Below are 25,492 nucleotides of genomic sequence, written 5' to 3' on the forward strand. Positions count from 1 at the left end.
GACTTAGGTCGCCAGATGTACGGTGTTTCTTCCGACACATTGGTGTTGCTGGCTTCTGGGTTAAGCGAGCAGTGTGTCAAGAAGCGGTGCGGCTTGGCAGGGTCGTGTTTCGGAGGACTCATGGCTCTCGACCTTCGCCTTTCCTGAGTCAGTACGGGAGTTGCAGGGATGGGACAAGACTGTAACTACCAATTGGGGAGAAATAAAACATGTGCCTGGCTTTATAAATCATGCATATATATCTACCACAGAAGGTTGGTGGCACCTTAATTGGGGAGGACAGGCTCATAGTAATGGCTGGAACGGAATCAATGGAATGGTATCAAACACATGGTTTCCAAACCATTCCATTTACTCCATTCCAGCCATTATTATGAGCTGTCATCCCCTCAGCAGCCTCCTTTGATATCTACAGAAATAAGACAGATCCTGCTTTTGTTGCCTGTTTGAGTGTTTGTTTAATAGCCTTCTGATTCTGTGAGCACCAAGCCTCACGCAACGACATGTCAAGTAAAAAAATTCACAAATTCGCAGTTTTTTATCTTTGCTTTGCTGTAATAAAGGCTTTACACTTTTTTTTGTTAGAACAGCCTCTGGTATTATTATTCTCCTTATTGTTATTATTACTATTATTACTATTATTACTATTATTATTATAATAATAATAAGTAATGTATTTATCATTAGTAGGCTTAGTATAGCAGCCTTGTATAACCACCATTGAGCTGTAGGCCTAAGAGCACATCCTGTTTAGTCTTAATACCGTAACTTATTTAGGCCTATATTTCAATACTTATATAGGCTCAGTGGCGACCCATCATTCAGGGCAGGTGGGGTTATTTTGGAATTAATACGTGTCACATATCAGTTTGCAAACAATGTTTAAAAAAAATCATTGTGTTAATAAAGCCGCGTACAAACATGGTCTCTTTTTTGATTTCTTGAGTAAGGTATCTCCTAGCTCAGTGTTTTCTGTGGTGGTGGGGCAGCCAGAGGAAAATACAGAGCGTAGGGATTGGTAATGTTCTCTAGTTGCGGCATGATTGGCTCAGTGTTCTGTCACTCATGGGGACACTACGTCATCGCAAAATCTACAGGGAGAGCTAGAAAGTTCAAGCCCCTTGGGTGCTGCCATAGATTTACATTAGAAGTGCCCATCCAAAAAGGCTCAAGGTCATTGGCCACAGATAAAATGACGTCAAATCACGCTATATCTACCATAGCTTTGATTGGGCTGATCATGTCAACATCATACTTTCAAAATCTTAGCTAGCAAGCTAGACAAGCAGTCATCATCATGAAACATCATGAATCAAGTCGACAATCTACTGGCAAATCCTTTTCAATTCTTGTCATATCGTATCGGTGCTCATTGGACATAAACATTACACAACAAGTTGGAAATCAAAAAATTCAACAATGAGTGGTTTGAAGGAATCAGTGGCTAACTACAAGCATTGCAAAGCAATCACTAGCCTGCTATTCAGTGGAAAGGGTGTGTGGTCCAAGTCTGGGTTTAAGGGTCTCTTTTCCAACCTTAAAAGGATAAACATTCACATGCAACACCATGGGCCAGAAAAGGTTGAATACATTGGCCATGCTGTCAATCCAGAGAATGCCAGACTTTGATGACAAATTTTGATGACAAAACTTGCCCACAAGAAGGACCACCGCGCCACCTTCCTGTTCGAGTGAGCACAACACAACAAGGTGAGTCTGAAAATGTATTGTACACTGCTGCATAAATGATGTAATATGCCAGGGAGATATGTATACTGTAGCTAAGAAAGTAATACTAAGTGTATATTGTGTAGTAAGCTGGTAGTAGTCCATGTGCCTCATCCTAATAATTTGGTCGCTTTCTCCCTCATAACTTAGCCTACTGTTCTTACTTGGTGGTGCACATGTAGCCTATAGCCTGTTTTAGAGAAATGTAATCATCAAATATTGTAAGAGTTTTCATTGTCTGCTTATATGCCCCCTTTATTTATCCTACGGTTCTGACTTGGTGTACAGGGAGAATACTGTAAGAACGGCCCATGTTCTGAATTCTGTCACTGTACATTTCAAAAGTGCTGAACAAATAGTTATATTGACTACGTCTGTCTTAGCTCGCTCATTAATGTCTTAATCGAAATTGAGGATTGCCTCTTATCCGCTCATTGTTCCCTAATGCCATAGTTTGTACATCTCAATTGTCAGAAGAAACCACATTTGTTTAAGCAAGTCAGCCATATCAGCTATGTTTTTTAAAAAGGCAGTAAATGAGGCTGAATGAACTGTTTCGCTGCCAGACAAGGCTCCGCTGATAGCCAGGTGTAGCGGTGGTAAGGATTCACTCCATGGTGCTGAAAAGAAAGCTCTGCTGTTGGGAAAGCTTTATATAGGCCTTAACAGTTTGTGGGCACAGTTTGTCCCCGTTATAGTGTAATTAATGTATTGTTTAGTGTTGTGTTGTGTAGTGGCTTTGCTGGCATGTATAACAATTTTTTTTTTTTTTTGGGGGGGGGGGGGGTTTGCCACACCAAGATTTACATGCTAAAATTGCCATTGTATAGGCTACTGTATCAATCATTCATTTGTTCATGTCATCACACAGCATAGGAGTCATTCATGATTTGAAATGCAATCAAGCATTTTAGTTTTTAAATAAAATAAAGCGAGCCTTAAATAATTAGCTTAAACAATAATTAAACTGTTATGGTATTATTTTATGTATCATTAAGGCAAATGTAGGGAGAGGTCAAAGGTAAAATAATAATATTAGTAATAAGCATGGATATGTTGTAAAATTAAAAACCTATATGCCTTAAAATGTTTATGGATTGAGAACCAGTTGAAAGGTTAATACAGAGCAGAGACATTTATGTGTTTTTCATGGACTCTCTGCAGCTGGTCTGGGTATGTCTATGACATGTGATGTACATACAACTCCTCGTGATGGCTGTGTGGAGATTGGAGTAACAATGGACCTAGTGTTATCATTTGTTTTGCTTATGACCCTATGACCTGACACATGGCCACATGCACATAATCTCAAGGGCCAGGGAGGATGGTAAATGATAAATGTTTAAATCATGTTTAAGTATTAATGGATATGTTTTATAATGTGTTATGAAATGATAATGGTGAAACAGAATTAACATGATTGATACTTTGTACTCCAGATGCATGCCTGTATAGTGAATATAGTCAATACAGAGTGTGATTGTTCTTTAACGTACGTATGTGCATAATTTTTTGAGTCATGCCACTAATAAGACACAGTGGCCCCACTTAGAGAAGCGCAAGTAGCCCTCGTGAGCAGCCAACATGTGATACTGAAAGATGCTATTGATTCACATAGGGAGGTGTAACCATCAGTTGTATCAGTGTGACTGTATAAAAAGGAGCACTCCGGTTCAGGACAAGCAGTTGTTCCATGGAGCAAGCTCAGGCTTTGTTATGCAATAAAGTCTAATTCTTGAATTCACAAGCTCCGGTGTCTTGAGAGATATTTTTGAGTTCATTGTCTCTTAGTCAAATATTTCCACGACATAATCGGCGAGCTTGCCAGGAGTTGACAATAGGGGCCAGTGACGGTGTACATCTGCAGTTATGAAACGGCTTGGACGGACCATACAAACATAAGCGGCCGCTTTTAAAAAGTAAGCCAAGTTCTTACTTATATAGTATAACGTTTGTGTGGGCCGATCCGGGGCACGGTATCAGCAGCAGAAATACCAAAGTAGGTCTCTCCAAATTTAAGAACCAGAAAATTAGACACTAGGAGCTTTTGAATTTAAGAATACATGTCGCTGTTGTTTGTCTGAACCGTCTGTTCAATTGATTTGATTCATTTGATTCATTTGATTCATTTGATTCATCTTGCTGATTGCTTTGTCTGGGTCATTTCGACACGGGTGGTTGTACAGCTGGTTGAGCGATCAGACAATAACATGTTAAGTCCTGCAGATACCGCTTTAGACGTGTTGGGGGAAGTGAATCGTCTTGAGGACTGCTTAGGTAGGCAGAAATCCTGTGTAATACCGCTCCTTTTTCTGTGTTGAGAAAGTGTAACAGAAGAAATAGGGCAGAATTGACAGGTCGCTTAGGAAAGCGTAGTAGAAGTCCAGGTGTGTTGAGGAAGTGTAATACCTAGGGGGCTAAATAAATAGAAATCCTGTGGATACCGCTTTGGAGAGCTAAAATTAGCATTCCAGAGGACTGAACGGGCAGGTGGCTACCTACGGTTACCGCTCTGATGAGGAATTATTTGTTGGAGGTCTGCTCAGGTAGGTAGGGAATCATCCTGTGTTGTGGTGATGCCAATATTAGGTAGGTAGGGTCGATCAGGTAAAAAAGTTAGGTCATCCGGCGTAGGTGACACCGTAAATTGGAGTAACACCGGTCATCCTGAGTAGGTGAATGGGTTAAATAGCTACAAGGGCTTCAAAATATAGAGAAAGTGTTAAATAAGAGTAGGTCTGCTCATCTCGTATGGTGAATGGTTTGCTTGTGCGGCTGTGAGTCATTCAACTGTCTGATTCATTTGGGCACAAGTGGCTGCTCATCTGTGTGAGTGAGAATAATAAGAAATCCTGCAAGTAAATAGCCTTTCTGTAAGGAAAGGAAATATATTTGAGGTTGTTTGAAGCTTCTGTCTGATGGAGAAAGGGTGTGCCCAATCTCACATTAGGAAAGAGAAGAATAAATGGTGCGTGGATATTCATTGACCAACTGAGTGTAGAAAATTCACGTTCCCAGGAGGGGTAGAATAAATCCTGTTGGAGGAACAGGTCACGTGTATCGGTGTGGTCATATGACGTTTATGCATTGTATTTTGATAAATCTGTTAGGGTATGTTTCTGACATTATATTTAGAAACTTTAGAGGTGATGCAGTATTATGATAAATTGACCTCAGTAAAATAATAACTAGGATAGGGTTAACATTCCAAATTTGGGCCCTTTGATAGAATAAAATATTCCTGTAGGTTATACAAAGTAATTAAGGGCGTTTAAGAACAACATTGTATAAATATGGAATAAGAGTGGTATAATGATGTAAATTAGTCGCACTCTGAAGTTTGAATGATGAGATATAGAGGTGTGTTTGATAATTATATATACATTGAAATAATAAGCTTTTCTTGTAAATTATATCTTGGAGTTTCGTACAACAATGCCTGTCATAGAATTTTGTAAGATCAGGGAATAGTGACCAGCATATATGATTCTAGGAGGATTCTATGACTGAGGGAAAGGATTTGGGTAATTTGTTGTTTGTTCCGCTGAGACTAGATGGTGATTAACTGTTTTGTGGCAATAAAGAATAATTATAAACATGAATGGTTTGGTAGATATGAATATATTGGGATATAATGAATTTTATGTGAGTGTGATTTAATACGAGGGATTGGATAAAATGATAGGTGTTGACTTGCCCAAACACGTAGACGTACGTGGAAATGGGAGAGAGTACATAGGACATGTGGTAGAATTAAGCATTGTAATAAACTATCTATTATTTCAGAAGCAGATATATAATTCATTTGGTTGGTCGTTAGATCTGTTTCCAAATCAATGAATGTGGGGTTTGACTTGTTGACTGCTAAGTTGATTACGTTGAGCGTGTGAGATCTGTGTCCTTCAAAGCTATTTTCTGATAAAGTGTGGTATGTGCCAGATACTAAAACTACTGACCATTATCATTGGAATAAAAGAGGATTAACTTGTCATTTCAATAAAGCATGGATTCTGCATCGCTGAACAGAGTCTAGGTTTTCTAAGTATAGTTTAGCTATAGTTGTGGGTTGTTTAGATTGAAGGAACAGTCAGGATAAGATTGGAAGATCTAGTAGCCTGCGTCTTTTCAGACTGAAGGACTCACTTATTCAACGGGAAGGAGTGAGGAGTGACTATAGTCTGAATAGCGTACTGGCAATTGCGATAGAGTTATGGCCATAATTTGAATTGTTTAGGTAGACTGGAATGAAAGTAAGATATTTTAATAATATGAATATACATATATTATTAGTTATTGTTGGGATGTGAATAGATTTTACTAATGCCATGAATTAGTTTCCGGTAAAAAGAGAGTCATACTTGTTTGACTGTATCGAGCTGAAATAGTTATTTAAAGAAAGTTTGAATAGTTGGATGGAAAACATTTATTTGACAAAATTCAAATTGTTATTACTTTATTCTATGGTTTGCGTGACATCAGTAATGTATGCGAATAGTTGAATTCTAGAATGATAATGTATTTTCGTTATGTGAATTAGGGGATGCAAGAAGCTTTGGCTATTATGCTATAGTGGGTTCTAGATTTGTTGAATAAACAAACTTATATTTTAAACAAAAGTAATGCAATAGGTACAATTATAATATTATCAGAAAAAGGCACTATACGCTCATCTGTGGTCCTCTGTAGCTCAGTTGGTAGAGCGCGGTGCTTGAAAAGCCAGGGTTGGGTGTTCGATTCCCAAGGGGGGCTAGTATAAGTATAATAATGTATGAGCACACTAATTGTGAGTCGCTTGGAATAAGAGCATCTGCTAAAGGACTAAAATGTTAACGGAGAGGAGACTACGTGGTAGTAATTTTTAGTCATTGAATGAGGTTTTGCTAGATTAAACGAGTGACAATGGTGAAATATGTCTATAGATAAATTGGATTGTGATAAATGGATTATTTCAATATATGATGGTAAACTACAGCAAGTGTTTGGTGTTACTTGTAGCTTGCTTAGAAAGGATAGTTAATTCATTCTGTAATGGCGGGGTGATGGTTTAATTGCGTGGCTATGATTTTAGTTGATTACAGGAGAAATAGGATATAGTTTACGACGCATGGAGAAGTGAATGTCTTATATGGTAATAGATCAACTGAACCAAACATGACGTTACTACGGCAATTTAGGATGGTTAATGTTGTTAAGTTCGTTTTTAAACCCTATGATAGAGGTAAATGCAGAACGCTGTTTGAAAGTGGTTTATTAGGTCTGCTAGGAAAAATGGAAGAATTTCCATTTTTGTCTGTGGATGTTGGACATTGGGGCTTGCTGAAACGTGAGAGCGCTATAAGGGATATTATGGGTTACGTTAAGTGTACAAGGATCGCGTATTTTGTAGGAAGTCATAGGAGATTGAATATTACGACTGTTGGTCGCTTTGGATAAAGGCGTCTGCTAAATGGCATATTATTATTATTATTGTTATCGACAGGAGATTGCTAGCTAGTTAGCGGTAAGAGCTAGTGTGGTTTTCGTTGGGTGACGTCACTTGCTCTATGAACTGGAAGTAGATGCTTTGTGTGGCACTGGTGGAGCGACGGGTAACGGTGCTTCGATGGTGAATGTTGTCAATGTGTGCAGAGGGTCCCTGGTTCGAATCCAGTGAGGGACAGAAAGCAAATCTTTTACATTGATGTTATTGATGTGAATTACTGGTTTCATTGATAACATTATAGGAAAGATGTTGTCCTACCAATCCATGTTGGATAGGATAACATAGTAATTGAAATTGCATATTGGTGAATTGGATGTTTTATTGGTTTTTACTATAAATATAAAATAATTTGTCATCTGTTGAGGTACCATTATGAGGGAAATTAGCGGTAGAGTATGATAGATATTGTAGAGGGTTTAAAAAATAAGTTAATTGGGTGATGAGACAGGTTGACTTGATGTTGAATGGGATTGTGTAATAGAAGTAATTATTTATATTTAGGAGAATGAGAATATGTTATTAGGTAGTATTGCTTTGTGGAGACGATTAACTAATGAAGAACATGTCTCGATAGTTGAATAAGGAACGATATTTGATAATTGATCATTTTATTATGACATTATATAGTTTGTTTAAACAGCAGTGAGTTATGATGATGTTTTATTACTTCAGATAACGATAATTTGTTTATAGTACGTTGAACCTGGGGAGGTAGTTGTTGCTGTTGACTTGATGGATTAAGTAGACATCTTTTTATGGGTTTTGGATTATGAAACAATAAGTTTATATTTAGAGAAAAATAAATAGAAGAAAACATCAATGCAACAGTTTGCGACGTTTAAATTACTAAAATGGGGTTATAGGTTTATAGTGGAAGGTGTAGTTAACTTAATAAAATGTGTTATTATCTAGTGTCTTCTAAGTGGGAGTTTTCTTTTAATGATTGATGGGAGTCTCCTATAATATTATGTTAGGGGTAAGGTAGGACAAGACATATCAAACAATTTTAAATCGATGCTGGGGTTAATGATTGTTGATGAGATAGGACTGGGGATATATGTATGATGTTTTGTGTGTAATTACTATCTTTGGATTGTTGATTATATGTTAACGACATGTATACTTTCTCTTCCAGGAACATGGGGATTTCTTTATTGGGAGGTTAAAAAAGTCTGTAGGCTAGGGTGGAGCTAGTTAGTAAGATTAAGTAGTTTTATTTTTAGGTTGTCATAGGTAGCTACCAAAATAAATAAGGCCTGGCCATTTTTGTTTGTTTATTGTTTTACTATATGGTGTTCAAATAACCACAAACAAACTACTTAGTATGAAATGTTAGTTGTATAGGATTTTTATTTCTATTTGTTTTTTTTGATGGGATGGAAGTGAAATATCTTAAAGGGGCATACACATGTAATTTGGGTTTTATTTACTGAGGGATAAGTAAATATGTGTGATTTATTTTGAAAAGAGCTGTACTAAGGAATTACAACATTTATGAAAGGTTTTGATGGTTGTTAGAAGTAGTATACTATAGGATGAAACAATTCATTGAATGATTTCAATGACCTCTGAAATCTGTCCTGGCTTTATAGTGCGACCTGATCACCCGCACTATGAATTCTAGAGGCATGCTGAATTAGGGGGTTAGATAAAATAAGGATAATTGTGAAGAAGTTTATAATTTGGAAAAATCCTATATATAAATTAGTCTAAACAGGACAAGGATGAAGTGAGAGAGTTAGTCCTGAAGGAGAAGTATTCCTTGAATAGTGTTATGGAATACAGTTAAGTAAAGATATGCTCAAGGGTTGTCATTTTAAGGTTAGTTATTATTTTAGGTTTGATAGGCAATATTGTTTTGTTTTGTTTTTTGTACACATGAATCACGATGTGATGCATGTGTCCAAGGGGGGAAGTTGGGATTACAGAGGTTTTAATGGTTTATTATGGTTTTGTGGGGAAATATGCAAGGTGTATTAAGGATGTGAGCAGTAGTAATAATGTGTTATGGGTTAGGTTAAATCATTTTTGTTTTTGTGATAGGAGGCATGGTGTAGAGGCGGTCTGTCTATGAGATAAGTGGACTACAACAAGCTGGAAGCAGGTGTGCTTCATAATCTCAAGGCTTCTCTTGACGGATGAGAGGACATAAGTAGCATACTGTGTCTCACCTAACCTAACAATGTTCTTAAGATTTTCTTTTCATGGGTGAAGATAACTCTGCCCAACTGAGTAGGAGAATCTGAGTATTTTCTGTGCCCTGGAGACTATGTGATGGCAAAAGACTACAGAAGAAAGAACTGGAAAGACCCTAGGTGGAGGGGCCTGTACCAGGTGTTGTTGGCTACCTTAATGATGGTAAAAGTGGTGGAGATTCATGTTTCCCACTATAGGAGTGTTCCAACCTCAGCCATTGGGTAGCATTGTTGTCTTTTGTGTGTGTCTGTGCTTGTGTCATTGCAGCAGTAACTCTGAGCTTCCCTATGGGTAGGCTGATTGAAGGACACTTTTCACAGACCGATGTCGATAGATTGAGAGGGACTCTGGCTGATCCGGAGACCCTAGTGACGGGGGAAGGTTAACAACTGAAGTAACCATACACATCGTTGTCCAGGTTATACCAACGATGGTACGGATAGAGGGGAGTATCGGGTATCATCTTAACCATTGTACCAGAGTGAGGGAACTGATGATTAAGAGACTTTAAGGACCTTCCAGACCGCCGAGAGATTCCAGACCACCGAGAGATTCCAGACCTCCAAGATGCACCAGATATCCTTATCATTGATTTCTCTACACTTGACTAGTTACCTGATAATAAGGGGAATGGAGTACTGATAATAATAAAGAGCAGAAGAACAAGACATAGAAGGGATATAGACAGGATTAGAATGTATATTCTTGCACAGGCAAGAACCATAACTAAAAATACAGGAAGGGATCACTATTAAAATACAAGGGTTAAAATATTATTGGTGTATGAGAAACCAGCACAAAGAGTATGGGGAAGTCACATGGGGTAGTGTGACCTTAAGGTAATGAAAGAAAGAGACAGGTGAATCATAGACATAAGGAAAACAGTCCAAGACTTAGATAAACAATTTGATGTAGTATTTGGTGTTAGATTTCCAGGGGAAAGTGTTATTAGAAGAGAGAAGTGTAAGCAATTGTTAGAATAGGAACAAGGAAAGGGAAACACCAGAGTAATGTCAAATAGAGTATGAGCAAAAATATAGGAATGTTACAATAAAACAATTGGGTTATATAATTTGGGAGAATTCAAGGGAGAATGTGAAACATAATGATTTGTCATGTAGACAATGTTAATAGGGATGTTTTGGATTGGAAATTAACTCAACTGAACTGTTATGATCTGTCCTTTCCTGAGGTTACTACGGATGGTGTCGTAATGCATTGCAGAGATCAATTGGCCCAGAATGGTGTAAACCTCAATAAAAACCAAAAATCCTCTACTCGGCAGAAGAGGAACAACAAAGGCGTTGAAGACGTTCCTGTCTGACCCACCTCTGCCAGGAGACCTGAATCTCTTTTGTGCTTTTTCTTTCAAGAATGTGAGGAAAGAGGTCTATGCAAATGCAACTTTCTTCCTAGTTTGGGTATACTAGTTTGCACATGGACAAAGCAGGATGATGGTGGAGGTGTGGCGGTTCAGGTGTGACATTGGAATTGGGACAAATCCAAGATGAACTATGAAGAACATAATGAAGACGCCGGAAGATTGAGTGCCGGTAGAGGAAGGGAGTGTTAGTTGAGGTAGTATGTTGATAAAGGAGGTATTATACACTACTAAATTTATAGTAATTTGGACAATGCATTAAGGTACTGATCTGTTGTAATTCTTGTTATGAGGAAGTTAATGCTAGAATTAGTATAATATAAATATACATTGGGCCAGTATCAATATGTGCCAAGGTGAGAGGTTTAACTTTGAATGATGGAACAAAGGTGACTAATTAAGAATTGTCATTCTAAAGTTGTGTTGGGTAATTAATTTGATTATGATTATAAATTATAAGTGGACTGACTGATCTGAATAACTTATTAATATTAATGCTTAGTGATGTTGACATGGCAATTACTTGATTAGATATGGATATTGATTATTTTGATAGTTATAATACTTGTGATATGGGTGATTAATCTTTGTATTGATGGGACATTGGTGGAATGTCCCATAGGGGGATTATATGGTATTATTTTATGTATCATTAAGGCAAATGTAGGGAGAGGTCAAAGGTAAAATAATAATATTAGTAATAAGCATGGATATGTTGTAAAATTAAAAACCTATATGCCTTAAAATGTTTATGGATTGAGAACCAGTTGAAAGGTTAATACAGAGCAGAGACATGTATGTGTTTTTCATGGACTCTCTGCAGCTGGTCTGGGTATGTCTATGACATGTGATGTACATACAACTCCTCGTGATGGCTGTGTGGAGATTGGAGTAACAATGGACCTAGTGTTATCATTTGTTTTGCTTATGACCCTATGACCTGACACATGGCCACATGCACATAATCTCAAGGGCCAGGGAGGATGGTAAATGATAAATGTTTAAATCATGTTTAAGTATTAATGGATATGTTTTATAATGTGTTATGAAATGATAATGGTGAAACAGAATTAACATGATTGATACTTTGTACTCCAGATGCATGCCTGTATAGTGAATATAGTCAATACAGAGTGTGATTGTTCTTTAACGTACGTATGTGCATAATTTTTTGAGTCATGCCACTAATAAGACACAGTGGCCCCACTTAGAGAAGCGCAAGTAGCCCTCGTGAGCAGCCAACATGTGATACTGAAAGATGCTATTGATTCACATAGGGAGGTGTAACCATCAGTTGTATCAGTGTGACTGTATAAAAAGGAGCACTCCGGTTCAGGACAAGCAGTTGTTCCATGGAGCAAGCTCAGGCTTTGTTATGCAATAAAGTCTAATTCTTGAATTCACAAGCTCCGGTGTCTTGAGAGATATTTTTGAGTTAATTGTCTCTTAGTCAAATATTTCCACGACACTGTTTCATTTCGGGAATGGCATTCACGAATGAATGCGACTGTTTTTAGTCTTTGCTGTAATAAAGGCTTAACAAAAAACATGACTCTCTGATATGCTTATAATGTATTTACTGTTGTTTGCATTATTCCAAACGATCAGAAAAATTATATTGTGATCTATACAGCACCTGTTTGGCACACATATGTACTCAGCGCTCGCTCCTTACCTTATTTTTCTTGATCTCCACAACTAGTCACATTTATTCCACACATCTGACTTCCCCTTTACCTCATGAGCAACCAGTAAACATTGCCCCGTTTCTGCATCCATTTTGCTGTTATGGTGTTCGGAGTTTGTTATAACCAATTTATTGATGTAATTATGATACGCTATAGGTCGGGCCCTATCAGTCACGTGCATGTGATGCATACATGTTTCACGTAAAGAGAGCAAGGGTTGAGGGAATAGGGAATGTTTTTCCTAAACAAATGAGGGATTTTGGTAACAGAACTTTTCAGTCAGAAATGGCTGTAATTATGTTGCAGCTTCAGCAACACGGACAGCACGATAAACACTTTGATGGTCGCTGCATTTTTTAAACATTTTAGTCATTTAGCAGACGCTCTTATCCAGAGCGACTTACAGTTAGTGCATACATTTTCATACTGGCCCCCCGTGGGAAACGAACCCACAACCCTGGCCTTGCAAGCACCATGGTCTACCAACTGAGCTACAGGGGACCTGCAGCAGGGAGGAGAGAGAGACAAAGGGTGCTAGTCACACAGTCACACGCTGTCTTTTTTTTAACACAGTGCAGCAAGTCTGAGCCCGGCACAATCAAATAAATTGCTGGTCGGACTCCCTCTAGTCATTTGTGTGTCTTAATTATTTAATCAAACAGTGTGCTTAAAGCATCAGACAAGCACAGTGAATATAGTTGATTTGATTAAACACATAGGCCTTGGTTTCTCAAATGACTGCCTCGCCTGGTTCACCAACTACTTCTCAGACAGAGTTAAATGTGTCAAATCGGAGGGCCTGTTGTCTGGACCGCTGGCAGACTCCATGGGGGTGCCACAGGGTACAATTCTCGGGCCGACTCTATTCTCTGTGTATATCAATGATGTCGCTCTTGCTGCTGGTGACTCTCAGATCCACCTCTATGCAGACGACACCATTTTGTATACATCTGGCCCTTCATTGGACACCGTGTTAACAAACCTCCAAACGAGCTTCAATGCCATACAACACTCCTTCCGTGGCCTCCAACTGCTCTTAAACGCTAGTAAAACTAAATGCATGCTCTTCAATCGAATGCTGCTTGCACCCGCCCGCCCGACTAGAATCACTACTTTTGGCGGGTCTGACTTAGAATATGTGGACAACTACAAATACCTAGGTGTCTGGTTAGACCGTAAACTCTCCTTCCAGACTCACATTAAGCATCTCCAATCCAAAGTTAAATCTAGAATCGGCTTCCTATTTCGCAACAAAGCCTCCTTCACTCATGCTGCTAAACATGCCCTCGTAAAACTGACTATCCTACTGATCCTTGACTTCGGCGATGTCATTTACAAAATAGCTTCCAACACTCTACTCAGCAAATTGGATGTAGTCTATGACAGTGCCATCCGTTTTGTCACCAAAGCCCCATATACTACCCACCATTGTGACCTGTACGCTCTCGTTGGCTGGCCCTCACTACATATTCGTCGCCAAACCCACTGGCTCCAGGTCATCTAAAAATCACTTCTAGGCAAATCCCTGCCTTATCTTAGCTCATTGGTCACCATAGCAACACCCACCCGTAGTATGCGCTCCAGCAGGTATATCTCACTGGTCATCCCCAAAGCCAACACCTCCTTTGGCCGCCATTCCTTCCAGTTCTCTGCTGCAAATGACTGGAACGAACTGCAAAAATCTCTGAAGCTGGAGACACTTATCTCCCTCACTGTCTTTAAGCATCAGTTGTCAGAGCAGCTTACTGATCACTGCACCTGTACACAGCCCATCTGTAATTAGCCCACCCAACTACCTCATCCCCATATTGTTATTTACATTGTTATTTATTTTGCTCATTTGCACCCCAGTATCTCTATTTGCACATCATCTTCTGCACATCTATCACTCCAGTGTTAATACTCAATTGTAATTATTTTGCACTATGGCCTATTTATTGCCTTACCTCCATAACTTACTACATTTGCACACACTATATATAGATTTTCTATTGTGTTATTGACTGTACGTTTTATTTATTCCATAAGTAACTCTGTGTTGTTGTTGTTTTTATCGCACTGCATTGCTTTATCTTGGCCAGGTCGCAGTTGTAAATGAGAACTTGTTCTCAACTGGCTTACCTGGTTAAATAAAGGTGAAATGAATAAAATGTGTCTATATATGGAAAAATACACGTTTAAAAATGTTGACCAATCGATTGGTCGAAAGAACAGACGACTCTTGGTCGACCAATATTTTTTTTTGTCGGGGACAGCCCTAGGGTCCAGCACACTGCATGACAATTCCAAAAGGCAACATATTACCTGTGGAGGGGTGTTGGAAGGTCAGTAGAATCCTCCATTATGTTGGTTGTCGTAGGAAGCCTAAAAGGGTACAATGTTGGCGGAGGGAATGGCCTGATATATACTGCTGATGTTGTTTTACAAGTCAAGACTTATACAAATCTACTAATTGGAACCTATAGGTTTACTGTATGTTTTACTGTGTTTTACATCCATGCTATTCTTTATCTAACTCTAATGACAATGATTTGAATCTGTATAAAAATGCATGCACAGCCGTCTCTCTCCTGGAAAGCTTGAAGCCCCTGGGGTAGGCCTATTTGCAAGCATAATTATATTTTTTAACGCAATGACCTAGCTCTGTCCGCTCTTTTGTCATTCGATTTAGTAGCATGAGAAAATAGGCGGTAAAACATCTCCCTCAGTCGGTTTGTGTGGATGCCAGTTGTATGCCTTTTCAAAGGGCCTTTTTATGCTGTGACGTACAGTACCGCTGTACTGTTCTCTATAGATGCCATCTCTCTCTGGGAGAGAACTGCTATCCCAGCAGAACACTGTCACCCAGAATACAGATGGAGAATCTGTCCTTGTGCACTTCTGAAGTACACTCACATGGATAGCTCTATCTTGTAATGGGGAATGTACTTGTGAATAAAATACATAGTATTTGCATGAGAATATATATGAGAAAGTTTTGATGTTCTGTCTCTGTAGTCTGTGCCAGTCCTTCTCTCCTCCACCAAGTGTTTAGTTCTCACACAGGGTCTGCTGATAGCTCATAGCTGTGGTTTGCTCTCCTCAGGCCAGGGTGAATAGTTTCCTCCTTCTTCTTAAAGAGCACATCAGGATCTTATTTAGGCCCTATGGTAGAGAACATAATCCCAGGCTGAGAATCCAGGCACTGTGACCCAGCATGTCTGCCCCATGACCACTGGCATGTTGAGAACAACCTCTCTCCCCTCTTCCCTTACGACATCCAGTGCCAATGACGTATTATTCACATATTATGCCCATTTTATTCCCATACCAGGCACCCTGCTGGTATCCATTGGAATCACAGTGCACCTAACTGTCTTTGGCTTTATTTTTTTCTATTTTTTTGTTCTCTTTGATTGTTCTGGGAAATCTTGTAAATGAAAATGGGGCCAAATAGAATGTAATTGCTGCTGTGTGATGATTAGGAGAGCAAAATACTGATTTCCCAACCGTAGGGTCAGCCCGGGTTTAATTAGGGGAAGCACAATCAGTGTAAATCCTCTCGGTCTCCTGCCTGCCTGCCTGGGCCGTGCCAGTACAATCACACTCCTTTCAAGAGGATCGCAAGAAAATGGCTGCTGAGGAAATAAGAAAGGTGAGCAGCAGTGGCTTATTTTATCCTGGACAGGATTGTTTTGGAAATTGAGCTTCTGAAGAAGCAAAGGCCTGTCTTCTGGAAGAGTTCAGGGTTAGGAGCAAAATGGAAAAAAGGTCTAGCTACTGTACAGGCTTAGATATCACTCTTTTTAAGAAACGCTGCTGGTGAAAGACAGTGGGAAAGCTGAATAGGACAGTCTAACAAGGGACTAGTATCATTAGACTGTCTATCATACATTTTTTGAATACCAAATTGTGCACAGCAGGACAATAAATAATTTAACGGCCAAAAACCCATAAAGAAATCCCCAAATACTTCTCCTCTCACTAATACACATAGTGAAAACAGTACCGTTAGGACCCAGGCTGGACAGATGAGTGAGACCCGCCAGGTAAAATGACTGTGACCAATCTTCATGATTATCCAATCAGTGCTCTGAAACGTCAATTGTTCCCAGTCGATAGATAATTAAGGGGGATAATTGGCGGGGTATACTCTGTGGACACTAGAGTTGGTGCTGTTCCATGCCTTACCACAGCATCCAACTCACAGCATTACCCCTAGCCCCAGCTCTCCCTCACTGGCTGTAAGGAGACAGAGAATTACAACATCATCAGCCCGACATCCTTAAGTTGTCCACTGATCCTTCACTGTGCCCTGTTCCCTGCCTGCCTGCCTGCCTGCCTGCCCTGCTCTCTTTTTTTAACCTTCATTTTACTAGACAGGTCAATTAAGAACACATTCTTATTTACAATGACGGCCTGGCAAGGGTCAAAAGGCCTCCTGCGTGGCAGGGGGTGGGGTTTAAAAGAAAGTGTAAGACAAGATGGACGACCTAGACAGAACACACTTGGCAAGAGCACAGATACATCAGCAGACAGACCATGGAAACAAAGCACATCACGATAAGAGAGACACCACCATGCTACATGAAGAGAGACTTATGACAACAACACAACATCTCTCGGCCTGCTAAATGGAAAGTTCCTTTAATACGTAAAGATCAACTGGAAAATGAGCCTCTCTTGGACTGCAGGTACTGTAGTCTAGTGGTTAAGAGCATTGGCCCAGTAACCGAAAGATCGCTGGCTCAACTCCCCGAGCCGACTATTTGAAAAATCTGCCTGTGCCCTTGAGCAAGGCACTTAACCCTAATTGCTCCTGGAAGTTGCTCTGGATAAGAGCATCTGCTAATTGACTAAAATATCAATCTAGGAGGTGTCTGGGCTTTGGTAAAATGCCTCTGTAGAATTAGCCTGGATTAAGACTGAGCAATTGGACTGTAATTCCTTTCCAGCTATTAGCCCGTCACAGTTTGCCGTTTCTTGCCCCAACCCCAACCGCCTTTGATTAATTCATTAATTCACAAACAAAGCTGAATCGCATCTTGGCCCGGGCACCTCAAGTTCGCTTGACAAAATATGTGCTCTCATTTGGCTTAATTATTTGTGGGTTTACCATGTTTTGTTTATGCTCTGAGGAACAGCTATGGATCTCGTATATACAGCCCAATGAGGCAAATCAGTTGTGCTGTACTGATTTAGTTGGACTGTGCACCCCTCCACCTCTCCTCCACCTCTCCACCACACCCCTCTGCACCTCCCTCCCCACACAGTATGCATCCGTCTGGGCTTAGCCCTAGCCTTCAGACTGGCTCTTATTCAAAGTCTAGCAGCTCCCGGGACACAATTCAGTCCCCATCATTCAATATCCCCATTATCAGACTCATTAGTTCAGTCATTGTTTTGCTCTCATTAAGGAGAGATCCATCGTCTCGGACACCTCAGAATTAACATGTCAACCTATTGCTGCTTCTGGAATATCAGCAATACGCTATAAGCATAGTCTGAGCACATCCTACTGTGTGTGTGTGTGCCACGTCGACCTTGAGTTTGCTGACATGCAGGCCTCTCTAGAAACCTGCTGACACACTTCATGCATGCAGATGTGCATACCCCCACCCCTCACACACACACACACACACACACACACACACACACACACACACACACACACTGGATTTGCACAAACATCAACAGTAAGACAGGAGACGGCGGGGCAGGGCAGGTTTAAGATGCGAGGCAGGTCCTTGTGTGTGTTTGTGTGTGTGTATCGATCCTGTGAGGGCTCTCAGGCTCCTTCCCCAACAGTGGAGGCCATTCATCATGGAGGCCATGACTGGAGGCTGAGCCGCCTCTCTCTGTCAGGGTAAGGCAGACCTAGGCTGGACTGGGTGTTTCACAGGAGCCGGCTGCTGACATGGACTGGCTCACTAACTCATCTCAGAATGCACTGTCATGGGTAAACTCGGTTTCTGTTATTTGTGCATGATGTGGGTGTACTTTAGTCTAATGTAAATGAAACGTGACATTGAAAATCCTTCTCAAATAGCCATCATCCTAAAAGCCCTATGTCTAAAAAGAATATAGCATATTCATTTGTCTTTAGAATTATTTTGCTTGGGATTTACTGTATGCATGTCTCCCGCAGTCCCTTCATCACAACCTGTTGCACCTTCGTAGTCTCTCACGCTCTCCCAGAGACGCTTTGATTGCTAGCGTCTTCAGGAGCCACGGGAGACATTTGTCCTGTCTGTACATGGCTGGCCTTGGGTAGGCGGTGACGAGGACGGAGCAGAGCGCAGAGGGAGAGGAGCGTGGCCCGGCATCAGATGTGTTCTAAATAAATTTGACAGAGGAGTTTTACTGTCTCTCAGGGCTGCAGCTAATCTAATGTGAGGGAATGACCCACGCTGAGGCAGAGACAAGACACGGAGAGAGAGCGATAGAGGCAGACGTTCAGCTGGTGGGAAATCTGCCCTCTGAATCTCTCCCTCTCTCTCGCTCTTTCCAGGCTCGCTTACTTTCCTGCCTCTCCCTCTTTACAGATTATTTGGTAAATCAGCCTTTCCCTTCCATTTATGAAATTGATTATGTACTTTCTCTCTCTCGCTCTCTCTCTCTCTCTGCCTCGCTCTCTCTCTCTCTCTCTAGACGCTGGTGGGAAATCTGCCCTCTGAATAGGGTTGCAAAGCTACTGGTAATTTACCTGTTACCGGAATCTTCAGTAATTTTGGTAATTACCAGGTCATCTATCTGTTAACTTTGGTAATTTATTCTTGAATATGTACTCGTATATAGTATAATTTTTTATATACAGCACCAGTCAAAAGTTTGGACACACCTACTCTTTTAAGGGTTTTTCTTAATTTTTACTACTTTCTACATTGTAGAATAATAGTGAAGACATCAAAACTAAGAAATAACACATATGGAATCATGTAGTAACCAAAAAAGTGTTAAACAAATCAAAATATATTTTATATTTGAGATTCTTCAAATAGCCACCCTTTGCCTTGATGACAGCTTTGCACACTCTTGGCATTCTCTCAACCAGCTTCATGAGGTAGTCACCTGGAATGCATTTCAATTAACAGGTGTGCCTTCTTAAAAGTTAATTTGTGGAATTTATTTCCTTCTTAATGCGTTTGAGCCAATCAGTTGTGTTGTGACAAGGTAGGGGTTGTATACAGAAGATAGCCCTATTTGGAAAAATACCATATTATGGCAAGAACAGCTCAAATAAGCAAAGAGAAACGACAGTCCATCAGTCAATACGGAAAATATCAAGAACTTTGAACGTTTCTTCAAGTGCAGTCGCAAAAACCATCAAGCGCTATGATGAAACTGGCTCTCATGTGGACCGCCACAGGAATGGAAGACCCAGAGTTACCTCTGCTGCAGAGGATAAGTTAATTAGAGTTACCAGCCTCAGATACTGCAGCCCAAATAAATGCGTCACAGACACATCTCAACATCAACTATTCAGAGGGGACTGTGTGAATCAGGCCTTCATGGTCGAATTGCTGCAAAGAAACCACTACTAAAGGACACCAATAAGAAGAAGAGACCTGCTTGGGCCAAGAAACATGAGCAATGGACATTAGACCGGTGGAAATGTGTCCTTTGGTCTGGAGTCCAAATTTGAGATTTTTGGTACCAACCGCCGTGTCTTTGTGAGATGCGGTGTGAATGAACGGATGATCTCTGCATGTGTAGTTCCCACCGTAAAGCATGGAGGAGGAGGTGTTATGGTGTGGGGGTGCTTTGCTGGTGACACTGTCTGTAATTTATTCAGATTCCATATGTATTATTTCATAGTTCATAAGTATTCAGATCCTCTTCTATGAGACTCGAAATTGAGCTCAGGTGCATCCTGTTTCCATTGATCATCCTTGAGATGTTTCTACAACTTGATTGGAGTCCACCTGTGGTAAATCCAATTGATTGGACATGATTTGGACAGGCACACACCTGTCTATATAAGGTCCCACAGTTGACAGTGCATGTCAGAGCAAAAACCAAGCCATGAGGTCGAAGTAATTGACCGTAGAGCTCCGAGACAGGATTGTGTCGAGGCACAGATCTGGGGAAGGGTACCAAAACATTTCTGCAGCATTAAAGGTCGCCAAGAACACAGTGGAAAATAAGTTTGGAACCACCAAGACCCATCCTAGAGCTGGCTGCCCGGCCAAACTGAGCAATCGGGGGAGAAGGGCCTTGTTCAGGGAGGTGACCAAGAACCCGATGGCCACTCTGACAGAGCTCTAGAGTTCCTCTGTGGAGATGGGAGAACCTTCCAGAAGGACAACCATCTCTTCAGCACTCCACCAATTAGGCCTTTATGGTAGAGTGGCCAGATGGAAGCCACTCCTCAGTAAAAGGCACATGACAGCCCGCTTGGAGTTTGCCAAAAGGCACCTAAAGACTCTCAGACCATGAGAAACAAGATTCTCTGGTCTGATGAAACCAAGATTGAACTTTTTGGTCTTAATGCCAAGCGTCACGTCTGGAGGAAACCTGGCACCATCCCTACGGTGAAGCATGGTGGTGGCAGCATCATGCTGTGGGGATGTTTTTCAGAGGCAGGGACTGGGAGACTAGTCAGGATCGAGGCAAAGATTAACGGAGCAAAGTACAGAGATCCTTGATGAAAACCTGCCCCAGAACGCTCAGGACCTCAGACTTGGGCGGCGGTTCACCTTCCAACAGGACAACAACCCCAAGCACACAGCCAAGACATTGCAGGAGTGGCTTCAGGACAAGTGGCCCTGCCAGAGTCCGGACTTGAACCCGATCGAACATCTCTGGAGAGACCTGAAAATAGCTGTGCAGCAACGCTACCCATCCAACTTGACAGAGCTTGAGAGGATCTGCAGAGAAGAATGGGAGAAACTCCCCAAATACAGGTGTGCCAAGCTTGTAGCGTCATACCCAAGAAGACTCGAGGCTGTAATAGCTGCCAAAGATGCTTCAACAAAGTACTGAGTAAAGGGTCTGAATATTTATGTAAATGTATTATTTACGTTTTTTTATTTTTAATAAATTAGCAAACATGTCTAAATACCAGTTTTTGCTTTGTCATTATGGGGTATTGTGTTTAGATTGATGAGGAGAAAAAACAATTTAATCAATTTTAGAATAAGGCTGTAACCTAACAAAATGTGGAAAAAGTCAAGGGGTCTGAATACTTTCCGAAGGCACTGTATTTAGGATAATGTTTTACAGCTTTGTCATTCTATTGTTCATTTTAAAATCAAGTTATTTTATATTATATATATTTTACATGTGATAAACCTTCACAGAGGGCCAGAGATTATTAGACACCGGTGATAATCTGCAGTACCCAAAAAGGCCACTAGATGTCTGATAAAATTCCCCAAAAAACGTGAAAGTTACCAAAATGATGGTAGTTTACTGGTAAACTTCATTTAGTCACATTTTAGTCACATCACATTTGTATTGCCTCATGAACCTATAGTAAATATAAATCCCTGGCAATGTTCGAATACTAATTCTAGTATACTACATACTTAAACTGCATACTATGTACTCATCGTCGCATACTATTTAGCACGTACCGTTTTGTAAAAAATATGTAGTATGCCACGGCCGCAACATCTCCTGACTGGCTGAGTAGGTGGAGCGGGCCCGAGAGCAGGTGGATTTTTCCAAATTTAACAGATAAGCTTTGCATTAACCAAGCTGATTATAGCCAATTTCCAAATAGCCTGGTACACACACCAACACTTTTAAAATCAGAAGGCTATTGCACAGAGAAATGTGGACAGTCGGCTGCATCGCATATTCTGAATTGCTGGACAGCAACTTAATAAAGTAAAGCACTGATCATTGAGAACGAGATCAGAATGACTGCTAAGGCTTGATCCATAAATGTAGTAATTAAATAGGTAGCCACAAAACTAAAATAATCCATATTTTCAAATCAAAAGGTCTGATTAACATGACATCAATAACGCAGTGTCACGATTGTTTACGAACGAGAAGGACCAAGGCGCAGCGTGATAAGCATACATGTTTATTTTAACGAACGCGCCAAAACAACAAACAAAACGTGAAGTCCAAGGTAGCATACAAACAACATACCTTACACGAAACAAGATCCCACAACTAACAGGTGCCAAAAGGCTGCCTAAGTATGGTCCCCAATCAGAGACAACGAGCTACAGCTGCCTCTGATTGGGAACCACACCGGCCAACATAGATCTACACATTCTAGATCTAAACATAGACAATCAACATAGCACAACACGACACAGAAAATACACACCCTGACTCAACAAATGAGAGTCCTCAGAGTCAGGGCGTGACACGCAGCCACATTCGAGTCCCAGGTGCCGTCACATTCCGAAATAAAAAGATGGTTTAGTATTTTGTTTAAAAGTCCAAGAGAACAAGATACACTTTTCTTCCCAATTAAGTAGCCTCGTTTTGTTGTTTGGCTACTTGAAGAGAACTAGGGCCTATCACTCGCAGCCCACCTCTTCCAATTCATTGTGGAAAAGTGTGCATCGAATTCTACTAGATGAAGAGCCGAAATTGGTATAACATCCTGGCATTTAAATCATACTCGATTGTTCGACAAACGAATATAAAAATTATATTATATTATATAAGAATGATCTGACCATGTCAATTCCTAATTCAGCCAGAGCGAGAGAGCGAGAGAGAGAGACACACACAGAGCAAGAGAGACACACACAGAGCGAGAGAGACACACACAGAGAGAGAGACACACACAGAGCGAGAGAGACACACAGAGCGAGAGAGACACACACAGAGCGAGAGACACACACAGAGCGAGAGAAACGCACAGAGCGAGAGACACACACAGAGCGAGAGACACACACAGAGCGAGAGAGACGCAGAGAGAGAGAGAGACACAGAGAGAGAGACACACAGAGAGCGAGAGAGACACACAGAGCGAGAGAGACACACACAGAGCGAGAGACACACACAGAGTGAGAGAAACGCACAGAGCGAGAGACACACACAGAGCGAGAGACACACACAGAGCGAGAGAGACGCAGAGAGAGAGAGAGACACAGAGAGAGAGAGAGACACAGAGAGAGACACAGAGAGAGAGCGAGAGACACACACAGAGGGAGAAAGACAGAGAGAGAGAGAGACACAGAGAGAGAGACACACAGAGAGAGAGACACAGAGAGAGAGAGACAGAGAGAGAGAGAGAGACAGAGAGAGAGAGAGAGAAACACCCAGAGAGAGAGAGACAGAGAGTGAGAGACACAAGACAACAGACGGTAGTATGTGTTGCCGTAAAGTAGTATGGGTTTTACCTCCATCACTTGGTCGAGTCATTGCCATTGTTATCAACAACAGTCACAAGTCCCCTGTGCTCGAGTCCAAGTCCGAGTCTGAGTCACGTGTCCCTATGGCTGAAATCCGAGTCTCAGTGCTCGAGTCCTAGTCCAGGTGCTCAAGTCTGAGTCACTGGATACACATTAACTTAAAGTTATTTACCCAGTCAGATATAGCTTAATGGCAAGAGGAATTTAGTCAATAAATAGTTTGCTATCCCTTTTCCTTTCTTTCTGTGCCACCAAATGTTTGCATGTAGGCTACTGGTAATGTACCAGGGCCACGTTCAGTTGCAGATAGAAATACCATGAATAGAGCCAACGTTATTCCTTATTCAACATGTGAGAGGCATGTTTGTTCTACATAGCATGTTTCTATCTGAACGATCCAAAACGTTGCGTCCTGCTGAACGCGCCCCAGGTTGTTAGCTATAGCTAGCTAATGAGGTAACATGACTGAATAGGGTGTAGCCTAAACAAATGGTGAACAGTCCGGTCCACAATTAGCTTAGTTTTAGAATGGCCCGCAATATGCTTTATGAATGTAAAATGCGGCCCGCAAAAGCACAATAGAAAGAAAAAAACATAGCGTGGTATTACAGGCCATGTCTTTTGAACGGTACCCTAAGGGCTAGAATCAAGCCATTTTCTCTGAGGAAAAGATGGACACTTGGCTATGTTGGCTACAGAACCTGTATAGGAAATGCAATGGGAAAAGTGGGAGGGTTGAGCGAGACTACAAATTCAAAGACAGCCTACTTATCTATAGCCTACCAAAGGGAAAGAAAAACATAGCTAGATAGACTGTTTAACTATTAAACTCAATGCTACTATTGTCCACACTCATCGCTTGCTCCCCTGCAGCTCACCAGCTGATGTACAGTGCCTTGCAAAAGTATTCATCCCCCTTGCGGTTTTTCCTATTTTGTTACATTACAACCTGTAATTTAAATGGATTTTTATTTGGATTTCATGTAATGGACATACACAAAAAAGTCAAAATTGGTGAAGTGAAATGAAAAAAAGTAAATAACGGAAAAGTGGTGCGTGCATATGTATTCACCCCCTTTGCTATGAAGCCCCTAAATAAGATCTGGTGCAACCAATTACCTTTAGAAGTCACATAATTAGTTAAATAAAGTCCACATGTGTGCAATCTAAGTGTCACATGATCTGTCACGTGACCTCAGTATATATACACTTGTTCTGAAAGGCCCCAGAGTCTGCAACACCAATAAGCAAGGGGCACCACCAAGCAAGCGGCACCATGAAGACCAAGGAGCTCTCCAAACAGGTCAGGGACAAAGTTGTGGAGAAGTACAGATCAGGGTTGGGTTATAAAAAAATATCTGAAACTTTGAACATCCCACATAGCACCATTAAATCCATTATAAAAAAATGGAAAGAATATTGCACCACAACAAACCTGCCAAGAGAGGGCCGCCCACCAAAACCCACGGACCAGGCAAGGAGGGCATTAATCAGAGAGGCAACAAAGAGGCCAAAGATAACCCTGAATGAGCTGCAAAGCTCCACAATGGAGATTGGAGTATCTGTCCATAGGAACACTTTAAGCCGTACACGCCACAGAGCTGGGCTTTACGGAAGAGTGGCCCGAAAAAAGCCATTGCTTCAAGAAAAAAATAAGCAAACACGTTAGGTTCGCATTCCAGCAGGACAATGACCCTAAGCATACTGCTAA

This window comes from Coregonus clupeaformis, chromosome 29, assembly GCF_020615455.1.
Source record: "Coregonus clupeaformis isolate EN_2021a chromosome 29, ASM2061545v1, whole genome shotgun sequence".
In the NCBI taxonomy this organism is placed as follows: Eukaryota; Metazoa; Chordata; class Actinopteri; order Salmoniformes; family Salmonidae; genus Coregonus; species Coregonus clupeaformis.